Source organism: Balaenoptera musculus, chromosome 4, assembly GCF_009873245.2.
Source record: "Balaenoptera musculus isolate JJ_BM4_2016_0621 chromosome 4, mBalMus1.pri.v3, whole genome shotgun sequence".
Taxonomy (NCBI): Eukaryota; Metazoa; Chordata; class Mammalia; order Artiodactyla; family Balaenopteridae; genus Balaenoptera; species Balaenoptera musculus.
The window spans coordinates 12,172,058-12,191,617 of record NC_045788.1 but is presented as its reverse complement, the minus strand read 5'-3'; the positions used below and the strand labels follow the sequence as shown (position 1 = coordinate 12,191,617).

General features: G+C 42.9%; 1 protein-coding gene and 1 long non-coding RNA gene across 2 annotated transcripts in view; one reads left to right on the top strand and one right to left on the bottom strand.

The window, feature by feature from the left end:
- Positions 1 to 19,560, bottom strand: part of NEK11 (NIMA related kinase 11) — a 276,492-nt gene that overhangs the window by 233,066 nt on the left and 23,866 nt on the right.
- Positions 10,541 to 13,648, top strand: LOC118894929. The gene is made up of 3 exons (XR_005019789.1): positions 10,541 to 10,743; positions 11,708 to 11,780; positions 13,400 to 13,648. It is a non-coding gene; the product is annotated as an uncharacterized LOC118894929 (long non-coding RNA).

Genomic DNA, 19,560 nt, shown 5'->3' with positions numbered 1-19,560 from the left:
GGCTGCATTAGGTCTTCGTTTCTGTGCGAGGGCTTTCTCTAGTTGCGGCGAGTGGGGGCCACTCTTCATCGCGGTGCGCAGGCCTCTCACTATCGCGGCCTCTCTTGTTGCGGAGCACAGGCTCCAGACGCGCAGGCTCAGTAGTTGTGGCTCACGGGCCCAGTTGCTCCGCGGCATGTGGGATCTTCCCAGACCAGGGCTCGAACCCGTGTCCCCTGCATTGGCAGGCAGATTCTCAACCACTGCGCCACCAGGGAAGCCCTGCCTTTGTTTTTAACAATTAAATCCCTGAACCCACCTTGTTTCAGGGCACAAACTCTGATTCATCTGGTCTTTTCCTCTCCACCCCTGATCACAGGCATGTTGCCGTTTTTGGACACAGACGGAGCTCAGATGACATCACCATACAGTGCAGGGACAGCAAGCCTCAGGTGCCCGTGGCAGACACCAGCAACTAAGGAGCAAAATCCTTCTGCTGAGCCTGACTTCAGACGCCACGCAAGGTGCCAGGCAGCCACTGCCAAATACCTTCACATCGAAAGTTCCACATTTCTGTTATTTCACCATCTATTGACTGCCTTCGGTATGCCAAACACAGTGTCATGTTCTGGGGATAGAAAGATGAAAAAGATAAAACTCCTGCCCTCCAAGAAAGCTCAGTCTCATGGGGAAGGCCAACAAGTACAAAAATAGTTGAACAACTTCACTATAAATGCAATAATAGAGCTGGGGATGGGGTGAGGACCCCTAACTCTCCTTTGAGAAGAGGAAAAATGCAAAATCTATAGACTAGAGCCCCAGGACATTCACTTTTGCACACGGAAACTACTTTGTAGTAAGCTGAATTGCCTTCTCCCCAGGTGGATTCTAAGTAGCAAAAGAAATGAATTTATCATTCTTTACAATTTGCCCTGTATAAACCAATAGCCAGTAGAGGGACAGCTATATTTGCATTACCTGAATAGGCTACAAAAGTTAATAAGCAGGTGACTTTTCAAAAAAAGAAATCTGCTTGAGAATTTCAATATCTATATATCCTTCTTTAGAGTAACTCATGCACAGACACACACACAAACACAGTATACATTATGGAATGAAGAATGAAAATGTTACAGGGAGGGGTATTTCTTAAAATATCTAAAAACCTGGCAGGTTCACAAAACACTCCTTCCTTTTTTCCACCCCTTGCATCCCCCCCACCCCCCGCCATTTATCTATCCCAATTTTTAATCAGAAAAAAGCATTTGAGCTATATATAACTACATTTTAAAAGATAATGTATCGAGCCATGCTCTGCTCTAGAGGACCCTCTTAGTTTGGGGTCCCCAGGAAGCAAACCCTGAGACAGGATTTGAGGCAGGTAATCAATTTGGGCAGTAAGAAGAGGGGTAGGAAAGTGAGGTGAAGGGAGGGGAGCCATTCAAGGGCCTGTTATCAAGCCAGTTACCACTGTGGGCAACTGGGGCTTAACTGTGGAGGAACCCTAGGGGCAGGCATAGAACACACCTCTGGGCTCCTCTGCCCGAGGGGCGGGGACCAACTCCCTCATCCACTGACTCAGGCTGCTCCTGGGAGTATCAACTCCCCCTCTCTCCACCCCAATGGAGCACAGAGGCCCTGACAGCCAGGGAGTCCTCAGGCAGAACTGCCCTGCCGCAGGTGGAGGCTGGGTCCATGTACAGGAAATGCTAATTGGCCAGGGGACATGGGTGGAGCCCCAACACCGTCTGCCACAGGGATGAAAATAAAGGCAACTTTTCTCCACTTTAAATTCTGCTCTATTTTACCTTTACTCCTGAAGATAGCTAGGATATAGTGATTCTGAGACACAGTGTCTGTAACACTGAATAATGAAACTGCAAATCAGTTATAACCTATAGATAAATTTCATCTCCTATGCTTCTCGAGACTTCGTTTACAAACACATTAGCAGCATATGGGAGTATTATGTACAGATAATAAGCAAAAATAACTAATAATAATAATACAGATAAAAAATGAAGAACAAAGAACAGTAGAAGTATTTCAGACATTTTTGCTTGGCAAATATGCTATTCCTGGCTCCTGTTTAGATTATATTTTCATTTGCGGTAACAAGTTCCATGCAGTGTTTCAATGCTGGTACCGTAACAAATTAGGCAAGTTGCCTTTTATTTTTAAGGAACAGAAAAGAGTAAACAGAAATTTCAGGAGTAGGAGTTTTGAAGGTAAATATTACCTGAATAAAAAGTATCTAATAATCATGTGAATTCGATGGCTCTTCCCATCTGTATAAACTTAAAAAACAGAAATGGCTTGAACACAGGTCTCAAGGCTGGAAATGGTGCTGGCGCTCAGTGGAAGTTTTCCACAGGGAATCTCTGGTGTCAGTGCAAGAACAGAACTGGCTTGAGGACGGACCCCAACCAGCCCTTTCCCAGGGGGGCTCCCTGGAGGTGACAGAGAAGACACAAAGTGTCTAACTGCTCTGCTGTGCAAAGCTCTCCTCCCAGGGCTTGACAGAGACTCCACAGCCGAGCCCAGGAATCCATGAGTGAGTGTGAATGGGTCGGGGGTTGGGAGGAGGGTAACAGAGGGCAGCCTGGGTATCTGTGCCCTCACGGCCAGGCAGCCATCTCCTCCCTGTGTCTAAGTCACAGCCTCTACCAAAGCTGCTGGGACTGTCTCCTGAGAGCTCACTGAGAACAAATTGCCCTTCCCTCTCCTTTCAGCCAAAAAAATGAGTGGGTTCCCTTCACGGTGAGCAGCTTCCTGGAGCTCCTTTCCACAGCCTTGGAAAGTTCTCTTTACTGCCAGGGATGTAACGGAGCCAACTCTAGTTCCCCTGAGAACCAGTGAGGGCTCTTCCCACCCCCACTCCTTCTCCCACACACCTCCAGACAAGTGGTCAGGCAGTTCTGTCTTTCTTGTTTATACAGATGAGCACAGTCATTAAATATTGTGGCTTAATTATTTTAAGAGAGGGTGGCTGTCTCCCCCTCTCCCCAGCCCCTGGGGTGAATCATGACTGATCTAAGCCCACCATGTAATCCTAGTCCCCTTGCCAGTGATCAGTCTAGACATGTGGTGTAATTCTGGCCTGGGAGATGCAGGGAGGTCTCATGATGGTTTTCTAGGAAAGATGCTCCTCACTGATAAAAAAGAGAAGCATAGGAGGAGAGTCCCCTTCCTCTGTCTCTGCAATGCTATCATTCGCCTGTGACTCCTTTGACCTCGGCAGCCAGCTGGCGTCCTGAAGGAACTGTCCTGAGACGACAGGCTGGGTGATGGGAAGGCACCAAGGTCCCTGACGACTTCATCACGGGGATCTGCTCTCCCTCTGGACTTTTTGTTAGGGAGATGAGTCTTTCTTATTGTCTAAGCCATCTTGGTGGCCAAAGATATCCTGATACAAACACTTTGCTACAAGAAGAAAGAGGAGGCTTTTAAAGAAGAGATTAGAAGCAGAGGTGGAGGACGTGGTGAACACTACACACATTGGTACGTGCTTCAGGCTGTGAAAACCCAAAGGAAGGGAGTTAGGTTTAGCTGTGCAGTACATAAAGATTAGAACAGAGATAAGCCCCTTGAGAACAGGGGCTATGTCTTATTTCCTTAGAAAGTGCTAAGTCTCCTATTTTACACTGGAAAAGATAACTTGGTTCTTTTCTACTTGGACATTGATACGAATCTCCAAAAAATTATGACAAAGTAAACTACAATGAACTATAAAAAAATGGATGTATAGTGAGAAAAAACTATTTGAATAAAGGACTAGAAATTATTTGTTGTTAGTGAATCTGGAAACTAAGATAACATGGAATTTCTTTAAATAATTTGAAAACAATTTTATTCGTTGATTCAAAATTCTCATGTGTCAAAAATTTTAGCAGTTATCAAAAAGTATCAGGATTCAGAAAGATTAAAATTCCACCGCTGTTCCCTTCCTTCCCTTGGGTAGAGATATTAGAGTTGTGATAGCAAACAGGAGGTTTCTAAAATGAGGGACAATGAGGAAAAGAGTGAAGTAAAGGGCACAGATAATACAGCAATTAAAAATAAGGTAAAATATACAAATAAAAAAATACTTCCCACCCCTTCTCCCTCCTCCAGTCAGTAACTCTTCTTGCCTCTTCACTTGATACCAGCCCCCGTATGCCAGCTGTTGTAGTGTACTATTGTACTTTTCAAGGTACTGTACTGTAAGATTAAAAATGTTTTCTTTAAAAAAAAAATACTGGATGAAAATGACCAAGAAAAAATGAATTTCTAAAATATTTGGTCTCTCTCCTCTCCTGCTCCCCCCCAATTAAGAAAACATACTTTAATAAATAATAATAAATATATGTTTTTCTATAATTCTCTGGAGATAGAAAAAATTGTTAATATAAGGAATTACTTTGTTTTACATAGTCTGAAGCCTCAAACTTAAGAAATTAAGGATGATGTCATTAGGTGTTAGAGGCACAGGGTGATCATTATAGTTTTTAGAAGGTAAAACAAAGTTCCAAGAACTGGAGGTGATGTTTATTCACATGGCGGCATTGTGAGAAGCCTCCATCCAAGAGAAGTCTCTCTTGACCCCTCAGGGGTAGGATAAGGGCCCCTCCTCCAGGCTCCCATTGCCCCCTGTGACGTCTATTCACATAGGAGGTCCCGTACTGGCCTGCAGGCCCCCAGAGCTAGCTCACAGTCCATTCACTGTGGGATTCCCAGCACCTGGCAGTATGTCTGAATGGAACCAAGCTTGCACACTCATCACTGTTCAAAATTCAGCTCATTCATTACCTTCACCATAGGAACTCTGACAATTATGTCTTTTCATATTTATTTCTTTGTCTCCATCCCCAGACTGAGAACAATTACATTTTTTTCCTTTCTGTATCCTCGGTGTCTAGCACAAGTCTTAGCACATAGTGGATGCACCAACAACATTTATTGACTATTACATGATCAAAATTAACACCCCACCAAGCACTGTTGTACAGGTGGTGAGAGACACAATCCCTATGTGTGATTCTTCCCCTTATGGAAGCACATCAGCCTACATGCTGGGCATCCATCAGAAAATGAAAGTTTATAAAAACTGCTTCCTAACATCCTTGCTGGAACGGCCCTTATCAGGAAGTGACTTACCCATGGGAGCTGACAGTAACACTTGCATAGACAGAGAAAAATGGCAAAAAGATATTTCATCCTGGAAAATGGTTCTTCTCAGAGGTTTCCTAACATCTCAGAGATGATAACTCCCACTGGATGACCTGGCCCAAGAGAAGCACAAAGCTGCTCAGTTTCTGATCCTGTCCCCTCGCTCAACCTCTTTCCCAATCTTGGGATGGATTTTATGTATTTATAGAATTTTAAAGCTAGACAAGATCCTCAAGAGTAGATCCATCAAAGCAGCCCAACCTATTAAGGTCCTGAGGATTGAGTAAATTTTTTTGGCTGTCATTTTTAAAAAATTTTTATTGGAGTATAGCTGATTTACAATGTTGTGTTAGTTTCAGTTGTACAGTAAAGTGAATCAGTTATACATATACATCTATCCACTCTTTTATAGATTCTTTTCCCATATAGGTCATTACAGAGTATTGAGCAGAGTTCCCTGTGCTAGACAGTAGGTCCTTATTAGCTACCTAATTTATATATAGTAGTGTGTACATGTCAATCTCAATCTCCCAATATATCCCTCCCCCACTTACCCCCTGTAACCATAAGTTTGTATTCTACATCTGTAACTCTATTTCTGTTTTGTAGATAACTTCATTTGTACCATTTTTTTTAGATTCCACATATAAACGATATCAAGATATGTATTTGTCTTTCTCTGACTTACTTCACTCAGTATGACAATCTCTAGGTCCATCCATGTTGCTGCAAGTGGCATTATTTCATTCTCTTTTATGGTTGAGTAATATCCCACTGTATATATGTACCACATCTTCTTATCCACTCCTCTGTCGATGGACATTTGGATTGCTTCCATGTCTTAGCTATTGTAAATACTGCTGCAATGAACATTGGGGTGCATGTTTCAAATTATGGTTTTCTCCGGATATATGCCCAAGAGTGGGATTGCCAGATCTATGGTAGTTCCATATTTAGTTTTTTAGGGAACCTCCCTACTGTTCTCCATAATGATTGAACCAATTTACATTCTCACCAACAGTGTAGGAGGGTTCCCTTTTCTCCACACCCTTTCCAGCATTTATTGTTTATAGATTTTTTTTGATGATGGCCATTCTGACCAGTGTGAGGTGATACCTCATTGTAGTTTTGATTTGCATTTCTCTAATAATTAGTGATGTTGAGCATCTTTTCATGTGCTTTCTGGCCATCTGTATGTCTTCTTTGGTGAAATGTCTATTTAGATCTTTCACCCATTTTTTGATTGGGTTGTTTGTTTTTTTGATATTGAGATAGCTGCATGAGCTGTTTGAATATTTTTGAGATTAATCCCGTGTCGGTCGCTTTGTTTGCAAATATTTCCTCTCATTCTGTAGGGTGTCTTTTCATTTTGCTTATGGTTTCCTTTGTTGTGCAAAAGCTTTTAAGTTTAATTAGGCCCCATTTGTTTATTTTTGTTTTTATTTTCATTACTCTAGGAGGTGGATCAAAAAATATATTGCTGCGATTTATGTCAGAGAGTGTCCTGCCTATGTTTTCTTCTAAGAGTTTTATAGTGTCCAGGACTGACTAATGTATCCAAGGTCATAGAGAAGTTACAGCAGAGCCGCCGTTCACCTCTTGAAGGAGGAAACAGACCACAACTCCAAAGAACAGAATTCCATCTCCAAGTTTAACAGTTTCCCCTCTTTCATTTGTGTATAGGATCTGCAGTGTCTAGCAGCTAAGACAGCCCAAAACTTTCTCATTTTTCAAACCATTTTTCAAAGAACAAAAACACCCATCACCTGCTCTACTCATCCCCTCCTTAGCATCAAAGAAGAGAAAATGAAATGACTAGAATAATGGTCTTGCTCCTGATGAGGCACTGGTGAAGCTATGTCTGTTTTTATTAATTACCATTTGAGTGTTATGGAAAATCTTACCAATAATCAAGAGTTTGTGCCAGTTACAGAGTCCCAGATTTGGAGGTTTGGAATGAGACCACACAAAAGTGTAAGACAATGTTTCCCAGGACTTACCTTTCCTAGCATTAGATTACATTTCTGAGGTTGTCCTGGGTACCACAACCCTGCAGGTGTGACTGTGTGTGTGTGAGGGCCAGTTTTCAAAAAGCTCAATTGTGCAAAACTCACTTGATTCAAAATTGTTCAACAATGCAGTAACATGCCTTGAGAACAAAAATATCGATAAGATTCAATGCAATCAATCACTCATTCACTGTGTCACACTTTGAAAGGTACTGAGTTTAGAGCAAACAAAGATCCTGTTTGTGTCAGCAAGGAAGTTAAGGAGCATGACAATGTCAGTAGGGATGTGAAAGAATAATTTATCATAGATAATAGGTTAGCTCTTGTTATGACTGTTCTATGCTCCAAATTTACAATTACTGTTAGATTAATATTCAAAATGCAAAATTCTGATACATAATTCATGTCAGGTTTTTATTTTGAACATTACAGAAAAAACCTAGAATTGCGGATTGCAATGAGATAATCAGATGTGATGCAAAGTCTATCATGAAACCAAGACGGGAACAAATTGAGTTTTAAGAAGCAACAAAAACTGATTAGCTCCATTTCCCTGACTAGGTAAAGCCAACAAAGGATAAACCCTGTGTAAAGTAAAATTAAATTAAGATCCAGGCAAGAAGAAAGTTGGTGCTCCAAAAATAAAACAAAAAAACAATCTAGGGTTTCAATGAAATAAAGTCTCCTGATCTTATCTATAGCAGGTGCTGGTTGGCCTCAAGTTAACATGAAGACAGCCAAAATGGAAAAAGGCTTTGTATTTACAGATTTCAGTCTCTATTTCATCATCACAGTAATTATAACATAGGGATTTGAGCTACAACTCTCTCTTTAACTATAGCACAAAGCAGTTGTTACTGTATTTAATTTTGAGATAGAAAGGGAGGGAAACGAAGCTCTGGATTAGCATACTCCCAACAGAGGGTTTAAGCAACTGATTCTGGGTCTCATGTTTTTGCTGACTTGTGCTGAGGCTGAAAATAATCTGTTTTTATGACCAGAAAGCCGGGGCTTAACATACTGACAGAGCTCAAATTAGAATCTACTAGTAGGAAGGATCCAGTTTCCCTGAATGACAGCTTATGGGTTTAGTCAATGATTTGTCACACACGAAAAAGTCACAGTGGGCTATGTAAGGGGAGGAAGGGATGGGGGACATGGGGCTGGCCTGCCTCCTATCACAGAAGGCTTCACTTCCCAGAGTCAGGAGGCTGAGGGGAGCCTGGCTAAGCCAAGTGCTCTGGAAACGGCACGGCTGCTGCTTCTCACAGCGGTGACTGTGCCGGGCTGTCCCACTTGCCCAAGGAGTCCACAGGAGCTCGGCAGGGAGGCCAGCTCCTCTGGAAACCATGCTGAACAAAGGACACTGAAAAAGAGTCTTGAGCGCGGTTTTCCGCCAGCACTGTTTCAGGAGAGTCTGGAACTTATTTGAGGATAAATCAAAGTGTTTTCATGTTCATATAATGAAAGGAAAAAGAACTGTTAGACTCATAAAGCGTGATATCTGAGGAAGCCTCAAAGGAGGACACGGGATATGAGAGCAGTCCTTCTCAAATTGCGCTGTGCACACAAATCACAGGGATCTATCCCAATACTGTCCAGGGTGGGCCCAAGACACGTCTCTAACTAGGTCCCAGGCAGCGCCCTGAGCGGCTAAGTCCAGGGAGCACACTTTGAATAGCGAGCTTGGGAGTGGGGAGGGGTCAGAGGGCTGCTGGCGCTGCGAACGCTGAAGGGTCCCAGCGCTCTAGAGAGTCTGGGGGGTTGGAGGGGGCTTTGAAGAGCAGCCCAAGCGAGAGGGCCTGTGTGCCCCTCCCACTACAGGAAACATGAGAGCTCCTCCGGCAGCAAAGGTTTGGGACCCGCTGCTGGCCCAGCCCCTCACTTTCCAGATGAGGCCACTAGAAGCCAGAGAGGCTGTGAGACTCGACCACGTGTCCTCCTGAGACCATTCTGCAGCCAACACCCACAGGACCCAGAAACTCCAGTCAGGGTTAAAACACCATAAGGAAAATCACCCTTACTCTTTTGGCTCATGTCCTAAAAACTGTGGTTTGCGTAGGTTACCTCTTGTTCTGTTCTCAGAAGTGATAAAGTACAGCTGCCCACTGACCCTCTGAACATGTCCTGCTACATAGTTTACTACTTGAATGGATTTGTACTCAGCCTCATTCCAGAGAGGATTTGACATAACTTATATAATAAAATAGAAAACTGAGACCAGCAAGGGTAGGTGGAAATAAGAACGAGGAAAAGAAGAACACAGATGTGCTGGCCAACACGTGTTGCTATGGTTGAGCTTCAAATTCAATTCCCAACTTCTTGGAATGTATGATGATGATTATTACTATTACTATTGTTGCTGTCATTGGTGGTTATGTCGTAGATGTAAGTCTTGCCTATTACAAGGGGGGATCTCAATCTCTGGATCCTTTGTGACATAAAGCAGTTTTCACTTTAGTCACATAGCAGTGGAGGTGTCCCCAAGGAGACAACTCATTCAGAAACAGAATTCCAACTTACAACAACACTTTGATGTTGAACTTATGAGGAAAGCTTCTCAACTCTTACCTCAATTCTAGTCTCTAAACTCGGTACCTGTGTACAGAGCACCTGAGCTGTGCAAGACATTCTCCTTGTCCAACGCACAGCCTCTGCCCATGCAGGCTTTGCAATCCAGAGGGAGCGCAGAGACAAAGCATAACAAGCTATCAGAAAGTGTCATGTACCTTAAAGGGATGAAATGAATATCTTAAAAAGAGAACCAAAACCAAGATATGAGCCAATCCTGAGAAAACATCCAGCCACTAAAACAGTGACACTGGTGTTAACTGTGACAACAGCAGGTGCCGTATGAGGAGAAGTTACTTGGCACCACATCCACTGTGCTAAGAGATTGTTACAATCCTCATTTTTGAAATGAAGAGACTGAGATACAGACAGGCTAAGACCCTCTCTTAAAGGCACATAGTTGATTGAGTGACCACACCTGGTAATAATGAAACTGAGACCTCCCCCCCCGACTTCTGAACTCTGGGCCCCTCACCACCCTGGGATCCTGCCTTCTGAGTTTATGGAGTCAGACCCAGGTGAGCTGCATGCCAAGAGCACAACTTGAAGATACATTCTCTGCACCAAGGTTGATAATCTGAATAATCAGGAAAAAAGGGAGAGGTGCTCTCCTGCCTCCCCTTACCAAAAAAGTACTGTTCTGATTTTCAAGAAAAGTGTCTTTCTGAAATTGTAGAGCAGTAAGCCTGACACCAATCTCTGGCCAAGTCGAAGAACTGACAAACAGATGGCTTGTAAGCATTTAGAACACGAAGCAGTGGCCAGCAGAGGCTCACATGGGCTTACAGAGAACAAGCCATACTAAATTAACCTAATTCCTTTCTGTTAGAGGGTTATTTGATTGGAAGATCGGAGAGAAGCAATTAGTCATGGGATATCATGATTCCAGCCCATCTGATGAAGTCATGTTAACATCTGTCAATGAGAAGAGTCTTGTGACATCCTTTAACATGGATGCAGTCTCCATGTGGACCCATGGCCGGCTGAACAAGCAACCCAAACATCCTGGAGTCTTGGGTCTCAGGCCGTTTTGCAGGTACGCCCTCTTGTAATGCCCTCGGTTCCACCCCTAATGATATCTTCACCAACATTTTACTAATGACTAAGATGAAGATCCCAAAAGACATACATATTTACCAAGTTTGCAGAAGATGCAAAGCCAGGCAGCATCATCAGTAGACACAGGCTGAGTCAGTTTTCCAAAGTGATGAAAGAAGCTGAAATGTGATCTGGAAGCCACCCAGGTTGGACTTGCAAGGCTAAACCTGAAGTTCTCCAGTCACAGGTCGGAAAATCAAATCCACAAATCAAAGATGAGTGAAATGCGGCTAAAGAGTAGACTATCTCATCTATAAACATTCTGATGGTAGTGTGTGGGGAGGAGAGTAGTTGCCCCCCAAAGTTCAATACGAGACAGTAATATGATGTGACCGCTAAAAGAGGTCCTGAGACTCTAAGATCATTTTGCAATGTATGAAAGGTTTTAGCATCAATATACTTGGTTCCATCCAGCCCCTTGTGTTCAGGCCTGGGAACCTCATTTCAAGGGGTATGTTGTCACCAAGGAATGACAATTATAATGTTCAGGGTTCTTAAAATCAGGTTACCCAAGGAATAGAGGAATGAGAGGGAACAGAGCTAATATATTTTGAGCAGTAACTTATGAGAATGTGCTAGGGATATTTCCTGTGTCATTCGTTTAATACTTATAACCATACAGAGTAGTTATTACTTTCCCCATTTTACAGATGAGAAAACTGAGAGTTTAGGTTGCTGTCCAAAGTATGTGGAGAGACTGAGATACAAATGGAGGGGAATCTGACTTTAAGGCCAAGGCTCTTTCCACTTCAGGATTAATGTAACCTCCAAGCAGCAGTTGAAACATTGATAATATTGAGAAATCAGAGTAAGATAACTACATCATACAGTCCCTGTATATGCCAGGGTTCCATGCTATTTCCTTTGCCTGGGACACCCTCTCTTTACCCTTTTTCTGCCAGATTCATATTCGTCCTGTAAGACTTGGCTCCTACGCGCCCTTCTGCAATGTCTTCTCCACCCTATAAAAATAGGGTAAGTGCACCGGCGTCTAGCAGGCCCTGCAAAGGGGATGAAAGTGCCTATTTACAACCTGGTTGGCCTGCTTGGCCTGTAAGCTCTTTAAAGGCAAGGGCCATGTCCAATTTAGTTTTTATTTTTCCTTCCTAACAGCTTTATTGAGATATAAGTCAGGTACCATAAAATCTATTCTTTTGAAGTGTACAGTTCACTGGTTTTTAGTATACTCTCAGAGGTTTGAAACTATCACTGTGTAGTTTCAGAACACTTTCATCATCCCTCTTATGGACTGAATTATGCCCCCCCCACCAAAATTCACAGGTTGAAGTCCCAACTCCCAATACCTCAGAAGTTCTTTAAAGAGATGATCAAGCTAAAATGAGGCCATTAAGGTGGGGCCCTAATCCAATATGACCAGTGTCCTTATAAGGAGAGAGAAAGAGAGAGACACCAGGGATGTGCTACAGTAGCACGCAGATGAAAGGCCACATGAAGACGATGAGGAGGCTGCCATCTACAAGCCAAGGAGGGAGGTCTAAGAAGAAACCAATCCAACTAGCACCTCGACCTTGGACTTCCAGCCTCTAGAACTGTGAGAGATACATTTCTATTGTTTAAGCCACCCAGTCTGTGATATATTGTTACAGCAGCCCTCAAAAATTAATTCAATCCCCAAAGAAACCCTTCGCCCATTAGCAGTCACTCCCATCCCCACGCCCCATGGTTCCTGGCCACCACTGATCTGTGATTTCTGTCTATATGGATTTGCCTATTCTGGACATTTCATATACATGGAATCATACGACATGTGGTATTTTGTGACTGGCTTCTTTCACTAATGTTTTCAAGGTTCATCCATGTTGTTTCGGTACTTCATTCCTTTGTATGGCTGAATAGTTTTCCATTGTATGGATAGACCACATTTTGTTTACCCATTTGTCAGTTGATGGACATTTAGATTACTTCCACTTTTTGGCTATTACGAATAATGCTGCTATAAACATTCGTGTACTAGTTTTGGTGTGGAGATATGTTTTTCTTTTGGAAAACATATTCTAGGAGTAGAATTGCTGGGTCATGTGGTAATTCTATGTTTAACATTTTGAGGAGCGGGCAGATTTGTTTGCAAAGTGGTTGCACCATTTTACATTCCCATCAGCAGTGTATGAGGTTTACAACTTCTCCACATCCTCATGGACACTTTTATTCTAGCCATCCTAGTGGATATGAAGTTATCTCTCATTGTGGTTTTGATTTGCATATCTTTGATGGCTAATGATGTCGAGTATTTTTTCATATGCTTTATTGGCCATTTGTGCATCTTCTTTGGAAAAATGTATATTCCTATTTGTTTTTACTCCAGCCCCTGGTCCAAACTGGGCATACAGTGGGGACTTAATAAATAGAAGTCACAAACCACTTACAGCAGAATCACCCAGTGCTCCTAGGTCCCAACTGAGACCTACTGGGTCAAACTTTCTGGTCTCAGAATCCACATGTAAACAACGTCCTGGGGAGGTTTCCACCACACACTGAAGTTTGATAACTACTACCCTAACTGAACTAAAGATTCTTTAAACATCTGAAGAGCTGTGATGTATTCAGAGGTAAACATGAGATCTATGCTGTTCTAGACTGCAGGCGTGGGGCTGGTGGGCAACAGTCACAGGCAGAAGGACGTCACCTCATCACGTGGTATCGACTGAGCTTGGCATTTGGCTGGTCTATTTGCTATGAAAGTTGCAGAAGGGAGTCGCAATTGGCTGAGATGTAGAACAGCATGTGGTCCTTGTAGGGAAAGTACCAGGTAGATTCCATTAATTTTAAAATATTCTGCCTTATGATAACATATCCTGGTATTTGCTGTATCTAAAATAGACTGAGTCTCTACTAAAGAAGAATCTGTATGTTTTTCCTCCCTCTGGATGTTTATTCTATGTCTTGCTTTTCTCTGTTTCCCCCAGGCCCACACAAGCTATCTCACTCTAGAGACCATAATACATGTGTACTTATCTTCCTGTTGTCTGCCAGGTTTCTCAGTTCCAAGCAACAAAATAAGACTTGGCTGAGTGAAGCCCAGAAGGAAGGAATTTATTACAAACTTAGTGGGTGGGTCACAGAGTCACCAGGAATTTCAGGAGGACCAGAACAGGGACAACCTCCCTGCTGACATCACCAGCCCTGGGAACTCCATCTTGCTGCCACTGCCACCACCAGAGTGGCCTTCCTGGGCCCCTGATTCTTGATGTCATCGGTGCCTAGTCCCAAGTCCAGGGCATCAGGTTGTAGAGCACACAATGTTCAATTGATGGATGCCTGAGTTGATAATGCGTGAATTTAATGGGCACTGGGAACACTGGCTGCCATGGGACATGTAAAAAAACCTCAAGGGCCCAATTCATGTCTTCCAGGAGCTTAGATTTTAGGTGAAGAGCTGCAGTGTACAAAAATTGTTCTTAGGAAATAATTACAAGGTTCTCCATAACTCTGGAGCACAATTTAAGGTGACAGAACATGTGTGCAGCAATGTAACTGCAGTGCTGTGGGGTAATCTGTACATCGCTGTATAACCAAGGAATAGATGGTACCTGGCAGCTCACCATCAGTCTTGGGGCACTCTGGTCACCAAAAAGGACATTTTGTAACCTTGTGATCTGAACCAGAAAACCTTCCAGATTAAAGGCTAAAATGCCTTTGCACACTCTCTCCTAGGAGTGTGGGGAGGGGAGGTGGACTGGTCATGTTGAGGAATAATGACTAACACAGTTCAGACAGAGAGAGAGGGTCCAATTGACAGAATGCCTTGAATATGAGGCTTAATTTAAATTTTGTCTGACAGGAGGGATTCAAGAGCTGTAAGATCTTTAGCAAGAGAGTGACATTATAAAAACAGCATTTTGAAAAAATGGTTATCCCTGAGCTTGAGGAAAGAGTAGAGTCTCCCACCAGCCAGGAAGCTACTACAGATGTAAAATTACAAAGGCTTATAGTAAGGTGACAGTGGAGAATAAAGGTAAATTTTGAAGATTCTTAAGGAAGAACTGGCAGGTGACTGGCCATGTGGTGGGCAGAGAAGGCAGTCACATGTGATGCTATTTACCAGTCTTCAGAATTGGAAGTGGTAACTACCAGAAAAAAAAAAGGATGCTTTCCATTTCATTTGCTAAATTTCAGACATTGCCTAGATATTCAAATGGAGATTTCATTTAGACCCTAGAAATATGAAACTGCATAACAGGTGAAGGAGCAAAGCTAGAGGTGTAGGCTTTAGGGCCATTTGCTCTCAGGTAACAAGGAAAACAAGGAAAGTAAATGGAGTGAATGTGAAACACCACCTACGCTTAATCTATCATCCTTCACCCCAGAGAACACTGTACCAGATAAACTTCAGCTTAGTTAATCATCAGAAGTCTAGATAAATTGCCTCAATGAGGAAAGCAACGAAACCCAGTTAACAAGGATAAGACAAAGCATATTTTCTCTCATTAGAAAGTGGCCTCCCAGGCCTTTATAAGATTTCATGTGAGGTTAAAGATACGTTCAAACAAGATGACTTCACCCTTGCTAATTATCTTTAGACCCCTGGAACCAAAATAGTAACTATTTTGAAGGTATTAAACTATGCCATGGGGTCTGTCATATGGGGGAGACTCTATTTGCTGCTCCTTCCCACATGGCAATCTCCATGCTATCCTGTGCTCAGGGCTGGCTTCCTGGGCATAGGGCCTGTGCAGGCACACAGGGCCCGAAGACTGCAAGGGCCCTACACTTGGCTTAATGCTCTGTTATCACAGGCTTGAAATTCTTAGTAATTTTTTAACAAGGGGCTCTGCATTTTCATTTTGTACTGGGTCCCACAAAGTTTGTAGCCAGTCCCACCTATAATATTCAAACATAAAAGCTATTTATAATTGACTCATGCTAAACTAACCAACCTCATTCTTGGTCACTGGATCAATTTTGCTTTTACACATTTGATAAAGTGAGGCAGGGCTCAAATCTGTCAATTTCCTATGTGTCCGTCGCTGCTGTGAATGTTCTTAACATGGAAGGGCTGTGAGACCATGGTCACAGATGAGGAAGTCAGCAAGCCATAGGAACATCTACAGGAACTGAAACATCTTTATCTGCCGATGCAAATCAGGTACTCGGAGCAACGGTACCACCAGTAGGCTCACTTAAAAATTGACTTTCTAAAGTCTGTAGAAAAGGCCAGTCAAACAGAAATCAACTACGTGCACACTTTGATACAAGCGATATTAAACACATATACCTCATACCATGTGGATAGATCTTAAGTTGGTTCAGGTCCTAAAGGGGCTATATGGAAGGGTTAAATGCACATTGACAGAGCTCCCATGAATGACGAGACTCTGATGGGATTTTTATTACACTTCAAAATCAGGTTTTATTTCTTGTGGGTTGCACTTCTAAAATTCTAACTTATGTCAGAGAAATATGACTATTAAGTTAGAATAGTTTTACCCTAACTCTTTAAGAATGTAGGTAAAAAGCAAAATTAATGTATATAATAAAATTTCCTCTTGTATATGAATCTCCAGCTTCAGAAAAAGTACCTTGAAATAAAACTGAAGCAATTCATAGTAGTTTCAATGAGGTAAAATCTATTTTCATGAGGACCAAGAATAATAATGCTTCTCCTTAAAATAATCTGAAAATGTATTTTTAGTATTAAGGGTTCTCCTGAACAAGAGATCAGTAATACCTTGTAGTTTACCCAGAATTTTTTTTTTAAATTTTTATTTGAAGCATCCTCATTGAACTACTGAAAATTCAAATGAAATGATATTGTTGAAGTACTTTGTTTTTTTCAAAAGTAAAAGTAACACTATAATTAATGGGAAACAATATAGAAAGACAAATTTCTGTGATTTTCGGGATCAGCTTTGATCAATTTTATATTCATAGAAAGTTAAGACAAAAGAAAATCAAACACTTCATCCTTAATCAATTACAGAGTTTGTTTTCAAAATGTAATGGTTAAATCCTCAGTTACAATATTCTCGGCTCTCTAGCGCACCCTAGAGCTATGCCCACCACCTCTCCTCAGTGACCTCAGCTGCAGTAAGGGAACTGTGATGGAGGCTTCGGGACATTAGGAGATGAGTCCATGTGTTTCATTTATATAGAATACAACAACAAGCAATATCCAGATATTATATGAGCAGCTTTCAGCCCTCAGCCTGAAGAGGAGATTCTTCATTGTCTAAAAAGCCCTGACCCAGAGCTGGTTTGGCTTTCCCTGAGACTGGGGGCCAAGGACAGAAGGAGGTGCCCACCTGTGGAAGGCATCAGCTCTGACGCCCTTGGCTATCGTTTTTCAGGGTAGAGATGGGGACCCACATCTGGAAGCACAGCAGCGAGGCCAGCACCATGGACAGCACACTGGCCAGCTTTCCCACTGCGAGGGGCTTCGCTCCGAGGGAGCATCAAATGCTGCATGCTTTTCTCACTGCAGGGCACAGCCCATCTTCCAGGAGGGAGACACCCATATCTCAGGGTGACACTTAAAAATAATAAACGGTAGTCACTGAGCATTAGACCCATGTGCTCCCCAAGAGAAACCACTAATGCAAGTGTCTGGAGACTTTCAGGCCCCACATGGAGGACTTCCTGAGGGCCTCCATCACTGTCCCCGATCATGAGAAAACACACAGCATGCTGGCTGTTGCTGGAGGCACTGCATGAAGCTGAATGCCCCTCTGAAAACACACACCTCCTAACATACCCCCTCCCTACCCAAGGGCGGGGGCGGGGTGGGCTATCTCCTTTGAGATCTCTCCCAACCCAACACCACAGCACCATTCATCCACGTGAAATCTCTTCAGCAGAGAAGTACACACAACAAGGCAGAGACGGTGTGAACCAGCCAGAGATTTCATAGACATCTCCACTGAACCTCAAGGCAGTGAAATGAGGTTAAAGCCCTTCAGAGGAAAACTCAAGGGCCATTTCCCCCACCCACAGTCATCCTTCTTCCCCTGTAACATGGCTCCAACCTCCAGAAAAAGGAACTGAATAACACGGTCTCTCTGCGCTATTGCCCAGACTTAGAAACACAAACATATGCAAAAATGTTGTACCCCTCTGCTACTGGGAAAACAAGAGCTTTGGTGACAGGTTTTGCTCCAAAATTCCTTCTGATGGTCTTTTATCTTGGCTTTTTTTTTTTTGTCAGAGTCACTATTGATTACCATTCTAATACCAAACATAATATGAACCATGGATGAGCACACCCAGCACTCCCATCCTCTTCCCCCGTTTTATTCTTTCTATAGCACTTAATCACATTCCAGTGCATTATATAACTTGATTTATCCACTGTCTCTCTCTCTCTCCTTAGCTCCACCAGAATGCACCCCCCTGAGAACAGACTTTGCTGTGTTCACTGCTGTATCCCAGGCCTAGAACAGCACCTGACACAGTGAGCAACCCACCCACTCACACTGCGGGTTACTTAAGGTACACACCGCTTCCTAACTGCACTGAATGAATGACTCTGTGGCATCAAGTATTTGGCTAATGTAAACTGGATCACTGTACTTTTCCTGTGGGACTCGGCGAGATATATCCTCAAATCAAGAGAGTGACCGCCCTCCTCACCCGGGAACAGCAGGGCATCACTGCCTTCCTGTCCCCGGGAGGGACACAGTCCAGGCAGTTAATGAAGACATCAGCCCTGCTCTGCTACATCTGGAAAAAGAGGCAAAGCCTTGAAGCGAGGAGGATGGAGAGACAGGGTGGAAAGGCTGCCCAACTGCACCTCTGAAGGGTCATCAAACTGGTCCCACGTATCAGCAGACACCCGTCAACCTAAGCTATAACCTTTCCCTAGGCCGTCTCAGCAATTCCGCACCCATCAGGTGGGCCAGGTGCCCTTCCCTGGAAGAGCCTCTCTTCCCTGCAGCTCCTCTGGGTTTATCACTTGCATCAACGCTTCTCATCAAAGTGACCAAAATGGCCTTCTGCTCGGGACTGGAGATTCCTCAAGGGCTCTGAATGTTGACTCTTCACCAGAGCTCCAAGACAGATTGTACCCTCTCTGTCACACAGACACACTGACAGCTCTGAAAGATGTCCTCACCCAACTTTAAATGTATTTCCCATTTCTGGGCCACTCCAGCTATAACACACTAGGAGTTAGAATTTATAGTAATTCTATAATTATCTTGTGAGCAGTATAGTCACATTGCATTGCACTTTTGCATGTTAAATTTTTTGTGTTTAAATTTAAAACATACCCCATTTTTGTTGCCTTGTTTTACAAAGTCTCATATTTAATAGACCTCAAAAGAATGAAGTGGCCCAGATCTCTCTCAACCTCTAAGAGACCCTGATCCCTCCCACCTCATGGCCCTTCTAATAGAGCTATTTGCTTTCAAATCCTATTTTCAGCCCAATACCAGTACCTGGAGGACAGTGGCCATAGCGGCTTCATCTCCTTGATAGCCACCAGCTGGATGCTTGTTGGATGAAGCTGCTCTTGGCCATTCTCAAGGACAGTGGAGAGTGACGTTTAGTTAAATATATGGCTTTTTCTTTCGATATAGAGCATGCATACATCTTCGTGTACACCGAAACTAGGAAATGTCCACCTAATACATAGATGGCAAGAAAAAACAAACCTATTTCATGCCAGTTAAAACAGTCTGTGAAGATAAAAAGATTTTTCCAAATTTATTTCTCAGCTGACTTGTGCTTTTCCTATGAAGAAATTAAAAATACGTTAATGACCTATTCTTAGCCTTTTATTCATTTAACCAGTGAAATTAAA